Source organism: Phalangium opilio, unplaced genomic scaffold, assembly GCF_054372755.1.
Source record: "Phalangium opilio isolate 3A_F unplaced genomic scaffold, DU_Popi_V2 ptg000041l_1, whole genome shotgun sequence".
Taxonomy (NCBI): Eukaryota; Metazoa; Arthropoda; class Arachnida; order Opiliones; family Phalangiidae; genus Phalangium; species Phalangium opilio.
In genome coordinates, this window is record NW_028324165.1 from 7,341,815 (window position 1) to 7,365,020 (window position 23,206).

General features: G+C 36.6%; 1 protein-coding gene across 2 annotated transcripts in view; it reads left to right on the forward strand.

Moving 5' to 3' along the window:
* LOC149679702 (uncharacterized) overlaps positions 1–23,206 on the forward strand; it is a 182,414-nt gene that overhangs the window by 21,629 nt on the left and 137,579 nt on the right. The window lies entirely within an intron of this gene.

Below are 23,206 nucleotides of genomic sequence, written 5' to 3' on the forward strand. Positions count from 1 at the left end.
CCTTTTCTTAAATTTCATCTGCTGTTTCGGTTCAAACCATGAGCTATTACTCTACAGCCTTTAATGGTACTAAAAATATACGATTACTAAGCTGTAGGAAAATAAACGTTGAAATGGCCTATAACTTAAAGATACTTTTTCCATCAATTTAGATTTTTAATTTAGATTGATGCTATATAAATTTTGCCGAATTGAATACGTTGGTATGGCAGTCAATGCCTTTGTTAGTTTAGCGTTACAATGGCATGTTAGCACGGAATGCCATTACTCTAACCTTGTTAGGGTATTTTTGTTTCTGTTGAAAAAAAATTGTTTGGGATGGGAAAAGTTCTGTAGTATCAATTTTTATCAACTTAAAGGGATAGTAGCTTATAAATTAATTAGTAAGTTTAATGAAATTAATATTTATTCCAAATTAAATATATACAGGGTGTTTCTGAAAGGTTTAGCATAAATAAAGAGGGGATGTTTGTTCTTTGGGAAATCGATTTTGAGTCGAAAATGTCGTAACTTCTATCGCCACCATTTTGTTTGCCACAAGGGACACTCTGTTTTCGAGTTATGATTTGATGGAGTGTTTTAGGGATGACCCCTTAATTAAATTAGAAATCATTCTCTTAATCAGTTTCTTAATTAAATTTAAGGGATCATCCGTAAAATACTGGATACAATCTTAACTTGAAAACAGTGGCCCCGGAAAGAGTTAATAAATTGATCAGTTGCTCAATTTTGAATTTTCTCATATGAGAATTTGAAGTGTTTTAGGGATGACCCCTCAATTACATTACTATTCGTCTTTCAGTTTCTTAATTAAATATAACGGGTTCATCCTTAAAATACTCTTAACAATCTTAACTTGAAACGGTGGCCAAAGAAAGGGTTAACAAAACTGATCAGTTGCTCAATTTTATCATATGAGAATTTGGAGAGTTTTAGGGATGACCCCTTAATAAAATTAGGATTTTCTGTCAATTTCTTTATTAAATCAAATTTAAGGGGTCATCCGTAAATCAATCTGGTCATAACTCGTAAACGGTTAACAAAACTGATAAGTTGCTAAATTTTGAATTTTCGCATATTTGAAACTATGAAAACCTTTCGATACTGATAATCAAAATTTAACGTTACTACTATCTCTTTTAAATTATTTTTATTTCTTTATAATTTTTTTTTAATTCCTGTTTTTTTGTATTTATTTTTTATTTTTTTTTTAAATTTCCATGGCGACTGATATTCTAAGAAGCTTAAGGGTGAATTATGTAAGAACGGGTTTTATAAAATGCCTTCTTCCAGTTTAGTTTTGAAGATGCTGTATTTTTTTTTTTTAATAGAGAGGGACAATTAAGATACCATTTTCGGAAAATAAATTCTTTATCTTACTCGGAGTTTGAATTTTAAATCAGTTTATAAAATATGCCTCGAAACTTTTTTTTTCTTTTCTAAATTAGAAATTTTCGTTTTTGGAAGTTTTAGATTTTTGAGATGTAGTAGACTTTGAAAGAGGATGAAATATTTTGATGTAAAGTTAGCCTCCATAATATCTTATTTCTTTGCCTTTAATGGTAATGGTGGGATTTCTGGACAGATGGGGAATTAATATTAGTTATTTATCGAGTGATTAACAGACAATTAACCATTCAAATTAATGATTTGTCCGTAATTTAGTGGTATTTTAAAGGGACTGTATAGAAGGCATCAGCGGGTGGGTAAAAATTATTTGAAATGCTTCAGAGGCACGTGACCGAGGAGAGGCGTGGTTCAAAGAAGCTTAGTTCGTTTTTATTTCGAAAACTACAACTTCATGGAATTGGCGCTGTAATCTTGCGAAAAACAAGGACTAGATGTCCAGTTCCACTCCATGAGGAGTCTTTGTATCTTAGCATCACGTGTGTCCGTGACGTATTTTTCAAAACACTTTTACCCACCCGCCAATGCCTTCTTTACAGTCCCTTTAAATTTTGGGGATTTTTCCGTAATTTAGTGGGAGTTTTGTAGAGATGGGAAATTAAAAATTTATTGAGTTAATTTCGAGAGAATTTTCGATTCAAATTTGGGTAAGAAAGTAATTCATTATTTTTCTGTAATTTAGTGGGAGTTTTGTAGAGATCGGAAATTAAAAAATGTAATTTATTGAGTTAATTAGACTGGATTTAACGATTCAAATTTGGAGAAGAAGTTAATTAATTGCCCGTAATTCAGTGGAATTTTTGTAGAGATGGGAAATTATTTAAAAACGGTAATTAACCTATTAAATTGCCTATTTAATTTGGGAAAAAAAGAATAATAAAAATTGTGGGTAACAGGTGTTATCATAGTAAAAATAACGGGAGATTATGATAAAATTATTTTAATTACGGTAGTTTAATAAATACCGCTATAAATGACCGAATTATATAAGTAACATATAAACATAAGTATAACACTTACCATTGCTGTAATGCTAAATTCCCTAAGATAGATTTAAAAAATTTCAATCAAGCTCTATTGTTGTTGGAATTTACTTGGAAATAATATTTTCCTAGGAAACACACCTTTATTACGTATTACATTGAATACCATACATATTGTTGTTAGGTTACTTATGATTTGCAATTACTTTAGTACAGGTACAGCGTCTTCTTAGTGAATGATCCCCCTCCCCCCTTGCTTTTTCTAGTACCGTCTTTGAAAATTACTAGAACCTCAATATTAATTCTTATTCTTTTTTTTTTTTTTTATTTTTAAGTTTTTCACTTAACCGATAATCGGCTTCTTTCATGTCGATTTGAAAAATTGAAATGCGGTGATTTATAAGGTCAAACCACCAACGAACAATTCCAATTGATACAATAGAAAAATATTTGGGGTAGGCACGCACCTATAGCCACGGAAATACAAAGGTTACACTACGGCGATACAATGAAATAAGGCCGCGCCGCTGATTTAATAATGACAAATCGAACCTTCGAGACTTTGGTTCGGGATGCCATTATTTTTATTTAATTTTTTATTTTTTATTTTTGAAGGAAAATGGTTCCGGGAAATTATTTCGACTATTAGATTATCGCGAGTTAAAGGAAAGGACCATTCTTTCTCGAATTGTTATTTTATTTTATTATTTATTGGAAAGATAATATAAAATGATTATTGTTTTTAACTGTGTGTCTGTCCGGTATGTGAATCCAACGAAGACGTTAGGTTTGACTTCGGACCAAAGCATGTTGAAGTATAGAATAGAAGCTATCTCAAGCGTTATTAACAGACGGACATAGTTGAAATAGATAATCGAAACTGTCCCAAGCGTTACAGACTGATAAAGTTGAAATGTTGAATATAATTCAACCGGAGCGTTACTAACAGACTGACAAAGTTGAAATGTTGAATATAATTCAACCGGAGCGTTACTAACAGACTGACAAAGTTGAAATGTTGAATATAATTCAACCGGAGCGTTACTAACAGACTGACAAAGTTGAAATGTTGAATATAATTCAACCGGAGCGTTACTAACAGACTGACAAAGTTGAAATGTTGAATATAATTCAACCGGAGCGTTACTAACAGACTGACAAAGTTGAAATGTTGAATATAATTCAACCGGAGCGTTACTAACAGACTGACAAAGTTGAAATGTTGAATATAATTCAACCGGAGCGTTACTAACAGACTGACAAAGTTGAAATGTTGAATATAATTCAACCGGAGCGTTACTAACAGACTGACAAATTTGAAATGTTGAATATAATTCAACCGGAGCGTTACTAACAGACTGACAAAGTTGAAATGTTGAATATAATTCAACCGGAGCGTTACTAACAGACTGACAAAGTTGAAATGTTGAATATAATTTAACCCGAGCGTTACTAACAGAATGACTACGTTGAGATGTTGAGTCTAATTTAACCCGAGCGTTACTAACAGAATGACTACGTTGAGATGTTGAGTCTAATTTAACCCGAGCGTTACTAACAGAATGACTACGTTGAGATGTTGAGTCTAATTTATCCCAATCGTTACTTACAGACTGATAAAGTTGAAATATTGAATATAATTTATCGTGAGCGTTACTAACAGACGAACAAAGTTGAAGTACAGAATAGAAGCTATCCCGAGCGTTACTAAGAGACGGACAAAGTTGAAATATAGAATATAAGCTATCCCGAGCGTTATTAACAGACGGACAAAGTTGAAATGTGGAATATAATTGATCCTGCGCGTTACTAACAGACGGACAAAGTTGAAGTATTGAATATAATTTATCGCGAGCGTTACTAATGAATGGACAAACTGAAATTTGGAATAGAAGCTATCCCAATCGTTACTAACAGACAGATAAACTTGAAATATAGAATCGAAGCTATCCCAATCGTTACTAACAGACAGATAAACTTGAAATATAGAATCGAAACTGTCCCGTACGTTACTAACAGACAGATAAACTTAAAATATAGATACGATACTATTCCTTTGAGGTACACCACGCCATTCCTTTGAGGTTATGAAAAAATTAAGGGTGAAATTTTCTTTTTACATAGCGTTTCAATGGTAAAAGTAAAACATAAAAAAATATAATTTTTATAAATCAAATAAAATATTTCAAAGTTACGCCTCAGTGGGCCCGAAGTCGCGCGGGTCGATCAGTCTAAAGTACCGGTTTTTACCTCCTTTTTGGAATATTTTTGGCCCATAATTTTATTACCTCCTTAGGCCTAAAGTTGACGATGATGATTTAGACTGCGAGCTCTTAAAAATATTTTAAACCCAATTCAAATTGAATAATCACCTCCTTTACAATATGGTTTTCTTTTAAAAAAATTAGACCTTAAAATTAGGTGCAGGTATTTCTAAGAAATTATTTTTTATTTCAATCTGGAATTTTGTGGCAATTTTTTTTTCATTTTCTTGAAAATAGAACTTTAAAGTGGAAATGACACTTCAAAATTTTTATGCTTTATAAATACAATTTTATGAATAAACGTTTTAACATTGCTAATTCTAAATGTTTAAGGCATTTTTAATATTTAAAAATAGACCATTTTTAAAAGGGGGCGTAGGCGTAGTATCGTCTGCTTGATTTAGGGTTAAGATGGAACATTTATTGAGTATAATGTGAATGCAAAGACGTTAGATAAGACTTCAAAGTTACTAGTCCATCAAATTTGGATGGTCCGTATTGTTTGAAACCATATTTTAATTAATAAATACTATTTTTGTGGACAAAGACTATAGGACTAAAAAGCGTAAGAGATAAATGAACAAATTGGAATGACTGAAGTCCCAGATATTAAATATTTTTTCAGTTTTTAGAGACATGATTATAAAACATCAATTATTTGAAAATAATTGTTTATCTTAATTTACCTCTCTGGTACCCATCAATAAAAACAAGTTGGTTAACACACCATTAACCCCCGCGACATATAAAAAGGTTATATTCGATAAAATAGGTTATTTTGATGAGCCCATGCATGGTTACGTTTCTACTTTAATGAATTTAACTACCTTTCAGAATACCGTATTGGCAGTTACTATATGAAACCCCATATCGCAATAACATGACTTGCCATTAGACCATAACCTTTTCTTTATCTATGCCGAATTTACATTTCTTCAAAGGCCCGCGGAATAAATATAATTTCGTATTCAAATAACGTACTGAAAAGTTTGTTTATAACTCTTTCGAGTTTAAGTTTGCATTGGGGTTAATGTTGTTTATTAAATACAATAATTCATTTGAGTCAGGGTCAACTGAAGTTGTCAAGGTACATAGTTAAGTACGTCTTCTTCTTTTGAATTGAAGTCAGATCTAGCAAGGTTCAACTGAATATTTTTTTTTAAATTTAATATTTGAATAATATTTTATTTAAACTTAAGTATTGTGCTGTCACTTGGTTTGAAAGGCAAAGGGGAAATACGTTTTCTTTTTTGACAAGGAGGTTGGGAGAAAGGTGGTTTATACTGTTATTAGAATTTAAAGGAACTGGTTTTAGTTACTATACGTTAATATGAAAAGATTAAAAATTTAGAATCCCAAGAATTGGAAGTCCAGTGTGACGTTTTATCGGATTATAATTTTTTACATTATCGATGTTTTTTGCTTTTTTACTTTTGCGCTTTTTAGGGATGGAAAACTATTGTTATATCCATGTTGGCTGGGCGCCTTTTATATTTCTTTGAAGTTTGGCTGGTTGTAATTGTGGTGTGCAGGGTTTTAAATGATTTGTATTTGCTGTGTAGGGTGAAGTCGGTGTTCAAACGAATATGAGGAACTGTGGGAATGTCTGGAGATATCAGGGGAATTGATTTAGGGCAAAATAATCAGGGAAAATTGGAATTATTTTGAATAATAAGGGAGGGATAAATCATGGAATATCATTGTTAGTAAATTTCCTAGACATGGTTCAAGCATCTTTAACCATGTTTGTAGTACAGGAAAGTAGATGTTAGTGTGCCTAGTAAATTCTGTTGAGAGTCTAGATTATATTTTGGAACAGGAATACATATAGCTAATGGGAATTATTGTGCCCCCATATCAATTCTATGAATTCGGGTTTTGTGGGCCGGGCTTGAGAACTTACTATCCCCGTTATACCTCATAATTCTGACGTCTTTTTTAACTGTAATTTAAATAGCTGGTAGCAGAGCGTGGTCACGCGCCCTCAAGGTGCAAAAAAGCAGCTAAAATTCGTCATACATAATGACATAATGTTCCAAAAGTTTGTCACTGGTAACTTAGAAACTGGAGCTTGTCATGAAGTGAGTGAGGTAGGTCGTAGATTCGAGGTAAAGCGATGTGCGCCTGGTGAGGCGCTGTCAAAGGCTTAGTAATGTAGACTAAATAGGAAGATGGAAGTCCTGCAAAATTAAACACCGAGTGTAGGACTTCAATTCTCGCTTGTCGTTCTAGAACTAGCTCTCAGTAAGGTTCATGATTAGTCTAGCTATTACCACAAAATCCGCCTAGCTAGATACGTTTAAAAAATGGCTGCACAATGATTCCTGGTAGCTGTATGAATTCCTGTTCTAACCTAAATATATACTATAATACAAACACACAGTCTAAAATATAAATAAAGATTAGAATTAACAATTTAGGCGAAATAGAATTCTAGACTCACGTAGGACGTGTTAAAAGGTGCAATGCATTTTGGTGTTTGTAAAACTATAATACTGAAGGGGTCAGAGACATCATGAAGAGAACACACTCCCCCCCTTTCCCCCCTTCAAGTACTTTCACCGCCTTATTTCAAATTCCACGACGTAGCACATGCAGGCATAGACCGGCGGTAATAATTAACCAAAAGAAATGGGAGAACAAAGAAGCGTGTTGGGGGTGAAAGTATATGGCTTGTTTTAAAACTCTCAGACAATGGGCCCTGTTCAACAAACCTTCACAACACTCCCACGCAAGATGGAGATAGAAAACGAGATTTGTTTCAACAACGCTATATCGTAGAGAAATTAAATAAGGATTAGTGCTTTTAGTGGTTAGGTTTACGGGTCGTTCTTGACCAGAGATTAGAAGTATTCATGTGTCCTCTGAAGTACATCTTTAAGAGACCATAGACCCCATACTAATATCTGATTGAATGTAAGGGGAAGGGCTTAAAACGTTTTTATGCCGCCCGCTTCTCCTTCCTAGCGTTTCATTGGCTATTGACATCTATAGGATACACGCAAAGATACCTTGTTTACATTTGGGTTTGTGAAAGTTGTGGCAAAGGTCGCTAGCTACGTCGATGTCACGTGGTTTCTAAGTTTAATTTTTTATGCATGACGTCAGGGGTGACGGTTTAAAACCCCAAACCCTCCTCCCTTTTAATTCAAGCAGAAAGGCCAAGGAAATGGCTTAAAATCTTTGTATTAAGCCTAATTAGACAAATTTCTGTACCTTGATACAAAGTGGTTTTCTTTCCTCTTGCGCTAAGAGATCTTATCAGGGATAGATTTAATTTTAGAAGTAGGAATGGAGAACAGAGTAATTTTGGCGCGCGTCAAAGTCCCGGACCCCCTTCCACGGGACGGGGGGGGGGTATGAAAGAAGAGGCGGGTCATAGCGATAGAGGTAATTCGTCACTATTTTTCACCGTCCTCGTCAGCAACGTCATCAAAACGTAGTTTAAAACTGAGCCAAGAAGATAATTTAAACTATTCGTTACGTGTTGGAGGGAGGGGCTCTATACTGGGTGGTCTATGAGTCGGACTGAAGTAATTACTAACCGTTTAATCCATTCCTACTTCTGAAATTAAATCTATCCCTGATCTTATACTATGAACATCAAAACTCCTGTTTTAATTTTTCCATTACATCAACCTCTTATTCGCAAATACCCTAGATGGCTAAGAAAGAATTAAAAAAAAACTTCTTTTGGAAGGGCCAGCCAGTATGGTTTTGAAATTCGTGATCGTAGAATCATTACAATTGTAAAACAATGTTCCGATTGGCTAATAATGGACTTTAAATTAAAGTTCTAATGGTTTTAGATAGATAAGGCGTAGATTAAAACAAAGACTAATTATGCTTAAATAGTTACACAGGATATGTACAAACCAAAACAATTCATATCGTTAAAGGGAGGGTGAAAGCTAATTTGAGGGTATTCGAGTGATTTTGATTTGATTCTAGTATCAGGACTACCTACATCCTATGAAAAACATTAACATGTACAAAAATGGGCCAAGCCTCGCCTCGTGACCTCTCCGCCGTAAAACGTTCTGAGATCCCATGTAGAGCCAAGTCTGCCTTTTGTTCTCATTCAATCGCCAATTGAACAATTATGTTATAAATTAAGTCCTTTTCCTAATTAATAACCAATATTCTTTGACTCTATCATTATTATACATCTTTGTTCGTATCAAAAATATCGTGACTTGGCAATCGCAGGTAAGTAATATTAAAAGGAAGTCGAGGGGATATTCACTAAATCGTTGCCTATTTTAAAATAATCGACGGGGATGACCTGCTCTTGCCAAGTCACGATATTTTTGATACGAACAAAGATGTATAATAATGATAGAGTCAAAGAATATTGGTTATTAATTAGGAAAAGGACTTAATTTATAACATAATTGTTCAATTGGCGATTGAATGAGAACAAAAGGCAGACTTGGCTCTACATGGGATCTCAGAACGTTTTACGGCGGAGAGGTCACGAGGCGAGGCTTGGCCCATTTTTGTACATGTTAATGTTTTTCATAGGATCTCACTTCTTTTTGTAGACCCTCGGTAGTTATATTAAAACAAGACCCTCTCGTGGTACTTCGTTTGCCAATGTAATCGCTAACGTTTGTCCTTATTTACGCTGAATTACCCCTTTCGACCCGCAGAGAATATGTAATAAAGATTGTACGCGATATCCTAATATAAGAATGTAGCATCAGTTACAACTTTCGGTTAACTTTGGACCATTACGTCCTTTCATCAAGAACACACACTATTTCTGTTGAAAAGACGGCAGCGCCATCTAGTTTTAAAATTAAGAACTAAAGAACAATTTTATAAAAATTTCGGGATGTTTTAATTTTTCTGTGCTTTATAAAATAAATTAAAACTAAATCCTGAATTTTAAGTTTCTATCTACCCTAGAAGTAACTTAGAATTTTGATGATCGGTGAGTGAGTGAGTGAGTGACAAAATAAGGTAAATTTCACCTTCGATATATCGAAAAGTATATAGGGTAGGAACTTGAAATTTGGAAACTATAGCTAGGATTGACAGTCCTCGCGGCAAGCAAAATTTCAGACTTTTACCTGTACCCATCACGAAGTTACAGTGGGCTTAAAAGTGCCACGAGTTGCTTCGAGAAAAGGATGTCAGTGCTCGACTTGGCTGGGAGCACTGCCGTGCTCCCAGATACAGCCAGAAGGGGATAATAGAAGAAAGGTGACACTCTGTATCCTCTTAATACTTCAGTTATGTAATATGATTCTTCCCAGGCGAGGGAGCTCTTTTTGTTAATTTGCTCTCCAGCTCATCAAACTTAATTCAGATGGGCATTGCACCGTGATAGGGTGAATTCTATAACTGTATGGTATTTACTAAATCCTCAGAAATCAACCCTGCACAAACCTTAATTGTCTTGACGTGGGACAAAAATGACCACAAGCGCATGCGCCTTGGTTAGCAAATAGTTAAGCGCTATTAGAGTAATGATGAGGGGGAACTATTTATCCTTTGCGTATGCATGATTCGGTTTAGTAACCTTGCTATAATAAATGTAAAATGATGTTGGAAAGAATCATGTTACAATTACCAACCCGCTTTGTGGCGATACACTTCTCTCGAAGAGATTATATATACATTATATACTTCTAGTAGTTTATACACCTGTATAAATATTTCTGTGTTTTAGCTCAGTTATAACTAGTCATCATGAATCACAGCCACACTTTCAATTATTTTATATTTGTTTTTGAATATAAATGTAAAATACCCCAGAACAGTCAGAGCATCTATGCTAAACCATCCTAAATAAAATCTTAGTTGAATCCATATTTCCTTCGAGGCGTAATTGAATACAGGTAGTACATTAATTTCTCAATCTTTTCTTCTGTGAATCTGACTTATTCTGACATAACTCTCGTGCGGATGGAGTGTTTCGGGGCATCACGCTCTAGTAATCACGATGCCCAACCGAAATTTGAAATGACAGCTCTCAAATTATTTTACTCGCTTTGAATTTTCGATGGCGAGCGCTGGAGTCCGTTTTTGACCGCGCGAGAATTCCTACTTCTTTATTTTTTTCTTTTTTTTTGTTATTTTTCCGCGGTCTAGGTAAGGGGGGGGGGTGGTAGTGTAATCTATCTGTTAAACTGTTATATAAGTGTTTCTACGTGGACCGGGGAAAAACATTTTGTAAAAAAAGTAATATAGTATGAATAAGTGTGTTTCGTGTATATTATAATAGTAAAAATTATTATTTTTGGGAGAATAGACACTGTTCTTTCAGGCTTTATATTACCAGAAGTATATTATACTTCTCTTCGAGAGAAGTGTACCACAAATCGGGGTAATTGTAACATGATTCTTCACAACATCCCTTAATATTTGGAGGAAGGTTACTAAACCGAATCACATACGCCATGTAAATAGTTCCCTTATCATTACTCTATTAGCGCTTAACTATTTGCCAAGGTGAATTTTTGTCCCACGTCAAGACAATCAAGGTTTGTGGATAAATTGATTGCTGAGGATTTAGTAAATACAAAACAGTTATAGAATGCCCACCTGAAGTTTGATGAGCGGGAGAGCAAACAAATATATTCAGTTCAAGAAGGGATATTTCTAGGAAGAAGTATAAGATGACCAAGTATTCGCGCGCCATAGTCCCAGTCCCCCTTTCAAAATACAAAGGTGGACGTAAAAGGAGGCCGGGCTATTTCGCCTCTCCTCCGTCGGAAAATACGTAATTTTCGTCATTCGCGTCGCGTTGACGTGAGTTTTCAAGAACCAATGAGATGCAGGTTGTAGTTTAGAGGCGGGGATTAACTCCGGACTTACGTTTGGACTGGAGATAAAGCTGGAAATGTGGCGAATTTATACCTTCCCCCTTATAAACTAGATATCCCTTCTTGTTCAGTTTATGATAAATATATTTTAAATATAACGTAAAACTTACGGGTGTTATGTCACTTAATATTTTTTGGGCTAAAAAAAATTTTAGATTTTCCGCGTCGCTAACCATGCGTCTGATAGCTGGCTCGGGAAACCCAAACTTCAAACCATACCACAAAATCGTGCTCAAATTTTGACGTAATTCTGACCATAATAAAATAAAAAAAATTGTGTTACGTACGTTTTGTTACTTATATTTCCGACCTAATATTACGGGATATTACAGGTTTGTAATTTAAATAGCAGGATGTAATTTAATTTAATATAAAATTGCGTGCAAGTTAATTCTAAATTCCGCGTAATTTAAACGTTTAATTATTGGTAATTTTAAAATTACTCTTAATTTAATTTCATGTTTAATTATTGGTAATTTTAAAATTACTCTTAATGAAACAGGAGGCGGGTCATAGCGACAGAGGTAAAAAGGAATTGCGTATTTTTCGCCGTCCCCGTCAGCAAGGTCATCAAAATGTAGTTTCAGTGAGCCAATAAGATAATTTAAACATTTCGTTTCTTGTTGGAGGGAGGGGCTCTATACTGGGCAATGAATCGGACAGAAGTAAATACTAACCGTTCTCCATTCCTACTTCTAAAATTAAATCTATCACTGATTTAATATTAAATGGTGAACTCGGAATAGTGAGGGGGATCAACCTGAGATTACGGTTTCCTTGAAAAATAATCGTTACTTTTAATGGTTTTTAAATTGTTTCTTTATATAGATCATTAAATTAATTAAGTTGATATAAAGTAGCATTTATGCGTATAGACTATTGTTTAGTTTGGAATTGATACGTGTAGCATGAGGTTAAATATCTTTTGTTACAATATAACAATGGGAAAGAAAGATTGTGAACTTATTCGACTTCAATTCTGAATCTCGATTAATTAGTTTTAAATTCTTATGAAGAGTAGAATTGAATATGAGAAAACAATTACTTATCGGTGAATCATAAGAGTTATTTATTGATTACATCTGTGACGTCATGATTTGTAATTAGTTTAGAGCAGCAATGCATACAGCTAATTGGAATGATTGTGTAGCATGCATTTTTTCAACGTATCTATGTGCGTTTTGAGGGAAGCGCTTCACACTTATTTGGTAAGGAGATCTGACCAATCCGAACAAAGCAAAATACCTTTAAACCAATTATAGACTCTTTATTACATCATTTTAACGAGAGCATTTGCAGATTACTTCGATCATCTTTTATTGGAAAATCGATCTAGAAATAATTTTAAAAAGGAAATTATTAAAACGGCTTGGGGAATTTATTAAAATCTCATCTGCCACTGATGGTAGGCACAGCGTGAAACCGTCCACTTAACTTTCCCCTAACCCAAAAATTGAATTTTAAATTTCATATAAATCTATCCGAATCTATATTTAATGTCTAACCTAATTTTAAACCCATAAATTTATTAAATTTTTGAAATTCAAAGTAAGTTTTCACTCTTTTTTTTTGCAGTAATGTAAACTTCAACTTAACTTAATTTACCCCCATCTGTTGTCAGTAGTTTTAAAACTAATCTCTCTAATGCGAAATCCTCGTAACATAGACAAGTAATATGTGATTTACAGAAAAGTCCATTTTTTACTCGTTGAAAGCTCGTTAAATTCAAATTAGGAGACTTTAGTCTGAGGACATGGAAGTAAGGATGGGTTTGGATTAGATTTATGTTCAGTGCGAAGTTAGCCACTTAGTCTGGCCATAAGTAATATGTCGTGTTTTAAAAGTACGACAAAGTTGAAATATATACACATAACATTTATTTATTAGTATTAAAAAAATCAAGGACTACGGTGCCATCCGCCATTGGTTTAGTGGCGTCTGCTAGCCAGACCCTATTACCCCTACGGGATTGGTGTAATTCTCACATGCTGAGAGAGGTAAAGGGTAAGAGGTTCGGTTTAGTGGCGTCTGCTAAATTGAACCTCTTACCCCTACGGGATTTGTTGAATTCTCACATGCTGAGAGAGGTAAAGGGTAAGAGGTTTGGTTTAGTGGCGTCTGCTAAGTCGAACCTCTTACCTCTACGGGATTTGTTGAATTCTCACATTCTGAGAAAGGTAAAGAGGTTTGGTTTAGTGGCGTCTGCTAAGTCGAACCTCTTACCTCTACGGGATTTATTGAATTCTCACATGCTGAGAGAGATAAAGGATAAGAGGTTCGAATTAGCAGACGCCACTAAACCAAAGGCGGATAGTACTATAGTCCTTGATTATTTTTAAGGCTAATTAAATGCTAATTATTTTGCAATAAGAGATAATTTATTTTTATAATATTTAATTTCTTTTATGTTTAGAAAAAGGCCGTTATTTTAAGGTATAATGTTATGTTAACTGAACTTATCTTTTAATATTGTGATTATTATTTTATGTCTTACTTTTTGTTTGCGTGTTATTTATATTCTGATCAGTGAACTTCAAGGTGTGTAACCTTTTTGATTTTCTTTTCGGATTCGGACAGTAGCTGGCTAATTACTGTGTTTAAAATTTAGCGAAACGTGGAAGAACTTTTTCAAAGTCAAAACAAAAAGTAACCGTGAAAATGCTGATGTGTTTGATCAGGGATGCATACAGCTACTAGGAATCATTGTTCTACCTCCCATATCTCCCATGTTAATTTCTATGCGGGTTTTGTGGGCCGGGCTTAAAAACTTACTATCCGTCCACTTCAAATCTTTAACAGACCTTTTTCTTAGCTTTTTTGCTTGAACTAAAGGGGAGGAGCATTAAAAACCATCACCCCTGACGTCATGCATAATATATTTTAACTTAGAAATCACGTGACATTGACGTAGCAAGCGACCTATGAACGTCGAACCCACATGTAAACAAGCTGAACAAGTAGACGGTTGTCCTTTATATGTGAACAGCCAATGAAACGCTAGGAAGGAGGAGCATGCTGTTTGTCAAAGTTTAAGTCCTTCCCCTTGCCTTCATTCAGATATTAGTAGGTTGTTTATGGCCTCTTAAAGATTCCAAGTCGAAGAAATCTGAGTATTCCTTGTTTGATTATTTAAAAAAACTGTTTGCTCAACATTTCGATTTCGGGCCCCGGGTGGAAGTGAAATTTTTTTGAACTTCAGGAAGTTCACTTGAGTGGTACACATACCATTAGTTCTTTTTTTTATTCATTCTTGGTAACCATTAGATGTTATATAAAAAAATCGTGATCAATCAAACGTAACTTAGGCAAGCAAACATACCAATCTGACGATAGTTTTTATGGGTTCGTATCGCCTGAATAACTTCTCTCCTACATTGTTAAGTTTTTTTGTACCTGCTTAACTATGCACCGTTGTTTTGCTGTTTTTATCCGTTACCTTAGTATGGTAATCGATGTAAAGTTACGTTGGTGTTTGAGGTTGAACCCATTAACACTTTGCACTGCTTGTATTTTATTGTTTGGGTTGGTGGGTTAGGCTTTTTTCGAAAGTTCACTTCATGACTTGGAAGTAATTCACCTTTTAATGATGACTGAAGTGCCGGTTTGTCAGATTTTGTTTAGATCTAATTTTATGGTTTTCATTGAAAGATTGAGGTATTCGTGTCTGAAATTGTTGAATTAGTTTGCAGTATCGTTAATTAGGACTAAGATGATTAAAATTTGATCTACAATTATGCATAATTAATCTCCACCATCTTAAAATCAAACAATTGCAATGTTAAACTTAAGTTTTCCAAATTACAAAATTACAACAAAAATTCTTCAAATAATGTTATTTGAAAAATTTGGAAATTAATTTCGCCAAAACTTGAATTTCTAAATCAAGGAAATGAGATTGAAAAATCGCCAAATCTCAGCAAATATCTGAAATGATAAAATATAGATTTAAAATATTAAAAACAAATTGCTTAGTCATTAAAATTATTGATCTAAAATGTGGAAAATAAGTTGGTAAATCTTGAAAAGAGATATATTATGCTGAAATAAGTTGCTAAATCATGAAAAGAGATATATTATGCTGAAATAAGTTGCTAAATCATGAAAAGAGATATATTATGCTGAAATAAAATTGCCAAATCACGAAAACAGATCTATTACACTAAAATCAAATTCCCAAATCACATAAACAGATCTAAATTGTTCAAATCAAGCTGCTAAATGCTACATGTTCCACACAAACTCTCTATAACCACCCTACATTTTATTAACGTCACTCTAAACTACTTCTGTCTATACAATTTCAAATGAATGAACTTTAATAGTACAAAGGGGAATTTGATTTTAACAATTGTAAAACCATTTGGAAGTTTTAATCGAGATTGAAGTGATGTTTTCAACAAAGAGAGGAGTTAGGGATGCTAAACTAATCCCATCCTTGGAGGGCCAGGTTTTATTGAGATGAGTCACCGCAACTTTACTCGCAATTCAATTTGTCTATCAAATTTTGGTGGGGTTATTCTAATGCCTTCCCTTTCATCATAAAGAACCTTGAATTCAATTTAGAAAATCGTTTTTCTGCTTGATTCAACTTTCGAGCAATATTATCCTTGAAAAATCTAGTTCTCAGACTATTATTACGGTTTTTTTATACCGACATGACTCGACGCTACATGTGACGTCATATCTAACAGTACCTCTACATTAATTTAAAAATAACTAGATTTTATGATCATGTTTAATGAGTAAAAGTACATAATGAAAATTTTCCTTGATTTCATGGGAAATTTGAAAAATAAAAAGGTTATTTTTAAAATGGGTGAGAAGGAATTTTATAATTGTAATATTGAAAGTCACGGAGTTGCATATTGGTTTGGGAATTTTCCTAAAGTAGTACTTGTCAGGGTCTTTCAAAAAGAGTGGTACAGTTGGTTCCGTGGGCGATTTTGAGTCTAAAATTTTCTGCAAGATTTCAACAGGTCAGGGAAAAATCTAGAAAAGTCAGGGAATTTAAAATTGGGTTAAAAATGTCAGGGAAAGTCAGAAAATTTTAAAAATTTCAACAAAGTCAGGGAAGTTGGTTAAAGTAAGGTTTGGTTAAGTAAAGGCTTAGTAATGCAGACTAAATAGGACTAGATGGAAGTCCTGCAAAATTAATAAACCGAGTGTAGTACTTCAATTCTCGCTTCCGTCGTTCTCGAACTAGCTCTCACCAAGAAGTGATATCTAGTTTATTAGGGAGAAAGTTTAGGATGCCTAAGTATTAGCGCGCCATAGTCCCAGTCCCCCTTTCAAAATACAAGGGGGGACGTAAAAGGAGGCCGGGCTATTTCGCAGCCTCTCCTCAGTCGGAAAATACGTAATTTTCGTCATTCGCATCGCGCTGACGTGAGTTTTCAAGAACCAATGAGATGCTGGTTGTAATTTAGAGACGGCGGGGATTAACTCCGGACCTAATTACAATTAGAACTCTCGCGGCGGACGGTCGCGTGTTTTTTTGCTCGTGCCGTTTTAAATTTAAATTCAACTTTCAAACTCGTTTTTTCTCGGGCCAAGGCTTAGTGATTTCTTTTATTTTACAATAACCTTGCAACCACTGCTATGCCTCGACGACGCTCTCTATCCGCTTCAGTTGTCTCCACTATCGCAGATTCTGACCTCGATTGCTCCATTATGACCCGGGGTCGGTCGGTTCTCAAGGCGTTGTCGTCCGTTAATTCCACGACTACTACTCAACACACTACCTCAAGCGACCATCGAGTGTGCTCGATGTGTTCTTTGAATGTTGGCGAGGGACAAACTGCGTTTACTTGCGGTTTGTGTCGTTCTCTTTGCCATTCTGGGTGCGTTCATTTGCCTGACAGCCTTTGCAAGGACCACTGCAGTCTGGATACCGCCCAGGCTAAGCATTTACCGTTTCTTTGCCCAAGTTGTGTTCTCCTGGCTCCAGATCTACATACCATTGTGAATGACAATATGTCCGCCATACGACGCGTCGAAGAATCTCTCGCTGCGCTTCAAACTTTGTGTGCCGGACTTTCACCCGGAGGTTCTTTGCCTCCTGAAATAGTGAAGCTACCACAGGAACTCTCCAGCCATTCTGAGGAGTTTCACAATCATTCTCGTTCGATTACCAACTCATTGACTTCCCTGCAAGGTGACCTTAACTCTGTCAGAGTCCTTTGCGAGAATACTTCTCGTTCGCTGCAACTTCATTGTCAGTCTTGTAAGACCTCGACTGCTGTATCTGACCTGGATGAGTTTCGCCGTGAGATGAAGTCCCTGCGAAATGAGCTACACTCGGTGGGTGCTAAAAGTGAATCGAACTCGCAAGGCCTACAAGAATTGTCGGCAAACTTCGAGGCTTCTCTTCGTTCGACTCCATCAACTGGCGCAGAGGGTTTACTTCCTCGGGTTGACGGGGGTTCCGTTGTCAATGGATCCCACACCACTGATCGTTTTGATGTTGAGCGGCGCAAGCGTAACATTTTGATCTATGGCGTGGCCGATAATGATTCACTTGATGATGACGAGAACTTCTGCAAGAATCTTCTGCGCGACAGCGGTTATACTGTCTCAGACATCAAGCAAGTTCACTTTTCTCGTTTGGGGCGTTTTTCAAAGGATTCTCAAAGGCCGCGTCCATTGGCTTTTCGTTTTCTGACGGTTCATGACCGTCGATACTTTTTCTCTCGCCTACATGCCTTACGCAAGGATCGTCATTACGGATTCAATTATTCTTATTCGCTGGATAGACCGCCGCATGAACAGCGAAGATTTTTTGAACTGCGCCAGGCGCTTAAACGTCGCCGTGCTGGGGGCGAAACCGATCTTGTAATACGTCAGGGATCCATCGTTCATTCGCCCCGTGCTACTTCAACTTCGTCCGCTACCGCTACAACTACTGTTACAACAATGTCTATGTCACCATGCGCTTCAAAACTCACTGCTATACCGTTGGCAAGTTTGCCACCATTTGCGTCTGCGCCAAAAAACTAATTCCGCTCTCAGCTGTTTCGGAAGGGTCTCACCTAAACTATCTCGCTGCACCTTTCGTACCCTCACCCGATTTACTCTCGAGCTGTGCGTCGACCTTCAGTTCCTTTTCGCCACGTCAACATCAAGTGCCTTCCCTTTCGCATTACTCATCACTATCGTCACTTCCTCTCCAACGCCAATCGTGTGCTAATACTCGGTCATCCTTCACGGGCTTGTTAACAAACGCACGCAGTATCGCCAATAACTATAAATTTACTGAACTTGTGAACCTAATTTCTCGTCATAACGCCGTTATTGTCGCGTTAACTGAAACTTGGTGGACATCCGAGCACTTAAATAGTGAATTTCACGTACCCTCATTTACGCTTTACCGTGCCGACCGTTGCGGTGTTTCAAGGGGTGGCGGTGTTGCCTTATACCTATTGGACTCTTTCAAGTCTCGGGAATTGGATCCAATTCTCCCTCAGGCCGGAGATTATGAGGGTGTTGACTCATTGGCTGTTTTAATTGTACTGGGGTCTACTACATTGGTCGTTTCTGTTGTCTATCGCTCGCCGAATCCGATATACAGTAATCATGTCTTCACTACCAACTACATCAAGGCCCTCACGGACTTCTGTGATGTTAATCATCATTTGCTTCTCCTTCTTGGAGACTTCAACTACCCTGGACTAGACTGGACATCGGTTATTCCCTACCCGGGGGCCACCCAGCATGCCAAGTCGTTTTTAGAGTGCATTATCGACAGCAGTTTAACCCAAATCGTGCTGGATGCAACGCGTTTCGGCGGGGCTTCTATGAAGGACTCTGTCCTGGACCTTATCTTCTGCTCGGATCCCATTCTATCCTTCAATCCGACGATCCATGCTCCTGTGGGTACTAGTGATCATTGCGTTGTGCTCTTTGAAACCTGCCTTAGTGCAAAGTCCGATACTTTTCGCCCTACACGCAACTTCTACCAGGGTGATTATGATTCATTCTCCGGCTACCTTTGGAACACTGACTGGGATAATATCTTATCCGCTGACAACATCGATGACTTGTGGACTGCTTTCGATTTGGTATTACAGGCTGGGATAAACGCTTTTATCCCATTTCGCAAGGAATTGCCAAAGCCATCACCAGCTGCTCGGACTACTCGTTCACGTCAACTTAAGCAAGCAGCTTGGAAGAAACTTTCTAAACTAAAGCGTCAGCATGCCAGTGAGCGCGTTGTGAATGCCCAGTACGATTTATATAAGAAATTTCGAAACTCCAACACTAATCATCTTCGCAAACTACGACGGAAGCAAGAAAACATATTGGCTTCCCGTATAAAGGATAATCCAAAAAGTTTCTACAATTACATAAATCGATTTAGAAAATGCCGTCACAAAATTACGCATATAACTCGTTCTGATGGCTCTCAAACCACTTCTATTCGGGACGCGGCTGATGCTTTAAATGAGTTCTTCGTATCGGTGGTTTCGGATTCTGGTCACCATTCTTGTCCCTCGTTTGTCGACCGTACTATGCTCCCTTCTACTGCTACCCGTACTCTTGCCCATTTTGATTGTCTACCTGAAGCTATTTTAGTCGAACTCCATCAATTACCTACGAATAAGTCTCCTGGTTCAGACGGTATTCACCCTCTTCTACTACGCCGTCTCGCACTTGAATTGCTGGCACCAGTTCATCGGCTACTCAATTATTCCTTCTCTACGTGCACTCTCCCGGACCAGTGGAAAGAGGCCAACATCACGCCTCTACATAAGAATGGATCGCGTATAGATCCCTCGAACTACAGACCGATCAGTGTGCTGAATCACATTCCTAAAATTGCTGAAAGACTAGTCCACGTTCAGCTGCGTGCTCATCTCGAAGCCATCACCTTCTTCAGCCGGGCTCAACATGGGTTCCTTCCTCGGAAGTCATGCATCACCAATTTGCTCGTTGCCACCACTACGTGGGCGAAATGGCTAGACGATGGTTCGAGTGTTGACATTATATATTTGGACTTTTCGAAGGCTTTCGACACTGTCTCTCATACTGGTTTGCTGCATACATTGGAGTTAGCGGGCGTCACTGGAGACGCTTTGGAATGGTTGAGGTCGTACCTATGCGGTCGTACACAGCGAGTGGTTCTGCACGGCGAAATGTCTTCTTTGGGTGCTGTGAAGCGCGGGGTACCCCAAGGTTCCATTCTTGGGCCCCTATTATTCAACGTCTACATCAACTCGCTTCCATCTGTCGTGCGACATGCTCTTGTCCTTTTATTCGCGGACGACACTAAGTTATCCTTTCGCATTCGTAATATGGCTGATTGTCGCCTCCTACAAGATGATTTGGACGCTGTTGCGAATTGGGCACTTGATCACGATATGCGCTTCAATGCCAGTAAGTGTGCGGTTCTTCATCTTGGTCGTCATAACCCGAACAACGTATACCTCATAAATGGTACCCCAATTCGTTCGCTCGCGACGGAAGAGGATCTAGGGGTTCTGGTGGACACCAAGTTGAAATTTTCAAGCCAATCCAACAAAGTCTGCAAGCGTCTCAGATCCACCACTGGATTGGTTCGACGAAATATACACCATCGATCGGAGAAACTTATTCGTGGGTTATATAACTCTCTGGTTCTTCCGATACTTGACTATGCATCGCCGATTTGGACACCATCTCTCTTAGGTGATGCCAAGATCTTGCAGAAGGCTCAAAATGCTTTTTCGAAGCTTCCGCAACGAATATCTAGACTTCCCGCACCCGATCGCCTAGCTGCATTGCGGATTCAATCAGTTTCTTTAAGACATCGCGTGAACAATCTCTGCCTTTTACACGACTTTTTCCACGGCCGCCTTGATTTGGAAACAAGTGAATTTTTCACCAAATCCACAACCATCACCCGTGGTCACGCCCTCAAATTGGTTAAGCCTCTCGTTAAATCAAATTTTCGCCTCAATCATGTCACCTTCACTGCCATTCATGACTGGAATAATCTCCCATCTAATTTAGTTCAACTTCAAAATCGTCACACGTTTCGTCAAAAAGTTTCTATTTTTTATAGTTTAAATTCTTAAAATTTTGTTCACCCACTCCCCTCCTTTTTTTCTTTTTTTTTTTTTTTTTGCTCCATAATTACATGTTTTTTCATACATAACTCTTTTTTCTATTTGCATAGAAGCCTAGACAAAAAAGGCTTAGCGAATATGTATACTTGATAAATAAATAAATAAAAAATAAATAAAATACGTATTTGGACTGGAGATAAAGCTGGAAATGTGGCGCGAATTTATACCTTCTCCCTTGTAAACTAGATATCACTTCTTACTGTAACATATCTTATAACCTTATGATATTATATTACTTCTAATTTAATTCACCTTCAAAATCAAGCGACAAATTTTATTCAAAAAATAATAAAAAAAATTAAAAGTGAAACTGAGAACAGGATTTCATTAGTTAATTGCTCAGGGGCAGGAAACAATCTGTAAGCATTTACAATTCATAATAATAATAATCATCATCTTAATCTTAAAGATAATTCGCATTTTTGAAACGAAGGAAGCCAATTAAAATAACACATTAAATTAAAAATAATCAACTGCGTACAAAAAAATGCAGTCAAACAACAAGCAAGCTTTATTGAAGGAAACCCCCTTAAGTTCATCGAACTCTTCGCAGACAAATCAAAAGAAGTTAATTAACTTATATATCTATATAAAAATATCTTTTGAAACACGTATTTATATCTGTAATAATAATTTTTCTATTAAGGTAAGGTAGGGAGGGTATACCTGTTCAAAACAATGGTATAGTTGCAAACACATTATTCACTCACCCTTGAAGGAATTCTCAGTGGGTGCAATAGTTCTATAGGAAGAGTGAAAACCCTTTTTATTTTTTTTTGTATTTTTATTTGTGATTTGAAAAAGGTTTCCGAATAAAAAATGTTTATACTAAGGACAAGAAGCGATATCTAGTTTATTAGGGAGAAGGTATAAATTCGCCTCCACATTTATAATCTAGCTTTATCTCCAGTCCAAACGTATAGTAGGTCCGGAGTTAATCCCCGCCTCTAAATTACAACCAGCATCTCAATGGTTCTTGAAAACTCACGTCAGCGCGACCAACGCGAATGACGAAAACTACAGTCATATTTTCCGACTGAGGAGAGACGAAATAGCCCGGGGCCTTCTTTTACGTCCCCCCTTGTATTTTGAAAGGGGGACTGGGACTATGGCCCGCGAATACTTAGGCGTCTTATTACTTCTCCCTAGTAAACTAGACATCGCTTCTTGCTAAGGGTAAATGACATACATATATTGTAGATTCATGGTAGACAATGACAATGGTAGAAGAAGGCAGTGTTGTGTATTGTTAATAACTTATTGAAGTTAGTAGGAGTGTCTGGACAAGTTTCTTTGTCTATGGAGAAAGTTAAGGGAGACAATGACAAGGGTAGTAGTCATTGTTGTTAGTTGCTTATTGAAGTTAGTATGAATTTTTAGGCAGGTTTCTTTGTCTACGTAGAAAGTTAAGAAATATGCATTCCTGGGAGGCAAATGACAAGGGTTGAAGACAGTAATGTGAATTGTTTGTTACTTATTGAACGTTAGTATTCATTTTTAGGCAGGTTTCTTTGTCTATGGAGAAAGTTAAAAACATTTTTTTTTTTGAGACAATGACAAGCGTAGAAGGCAGTATTGTCAATTGTTAGTTACTTATTGAAGTTTTAATGCATTTT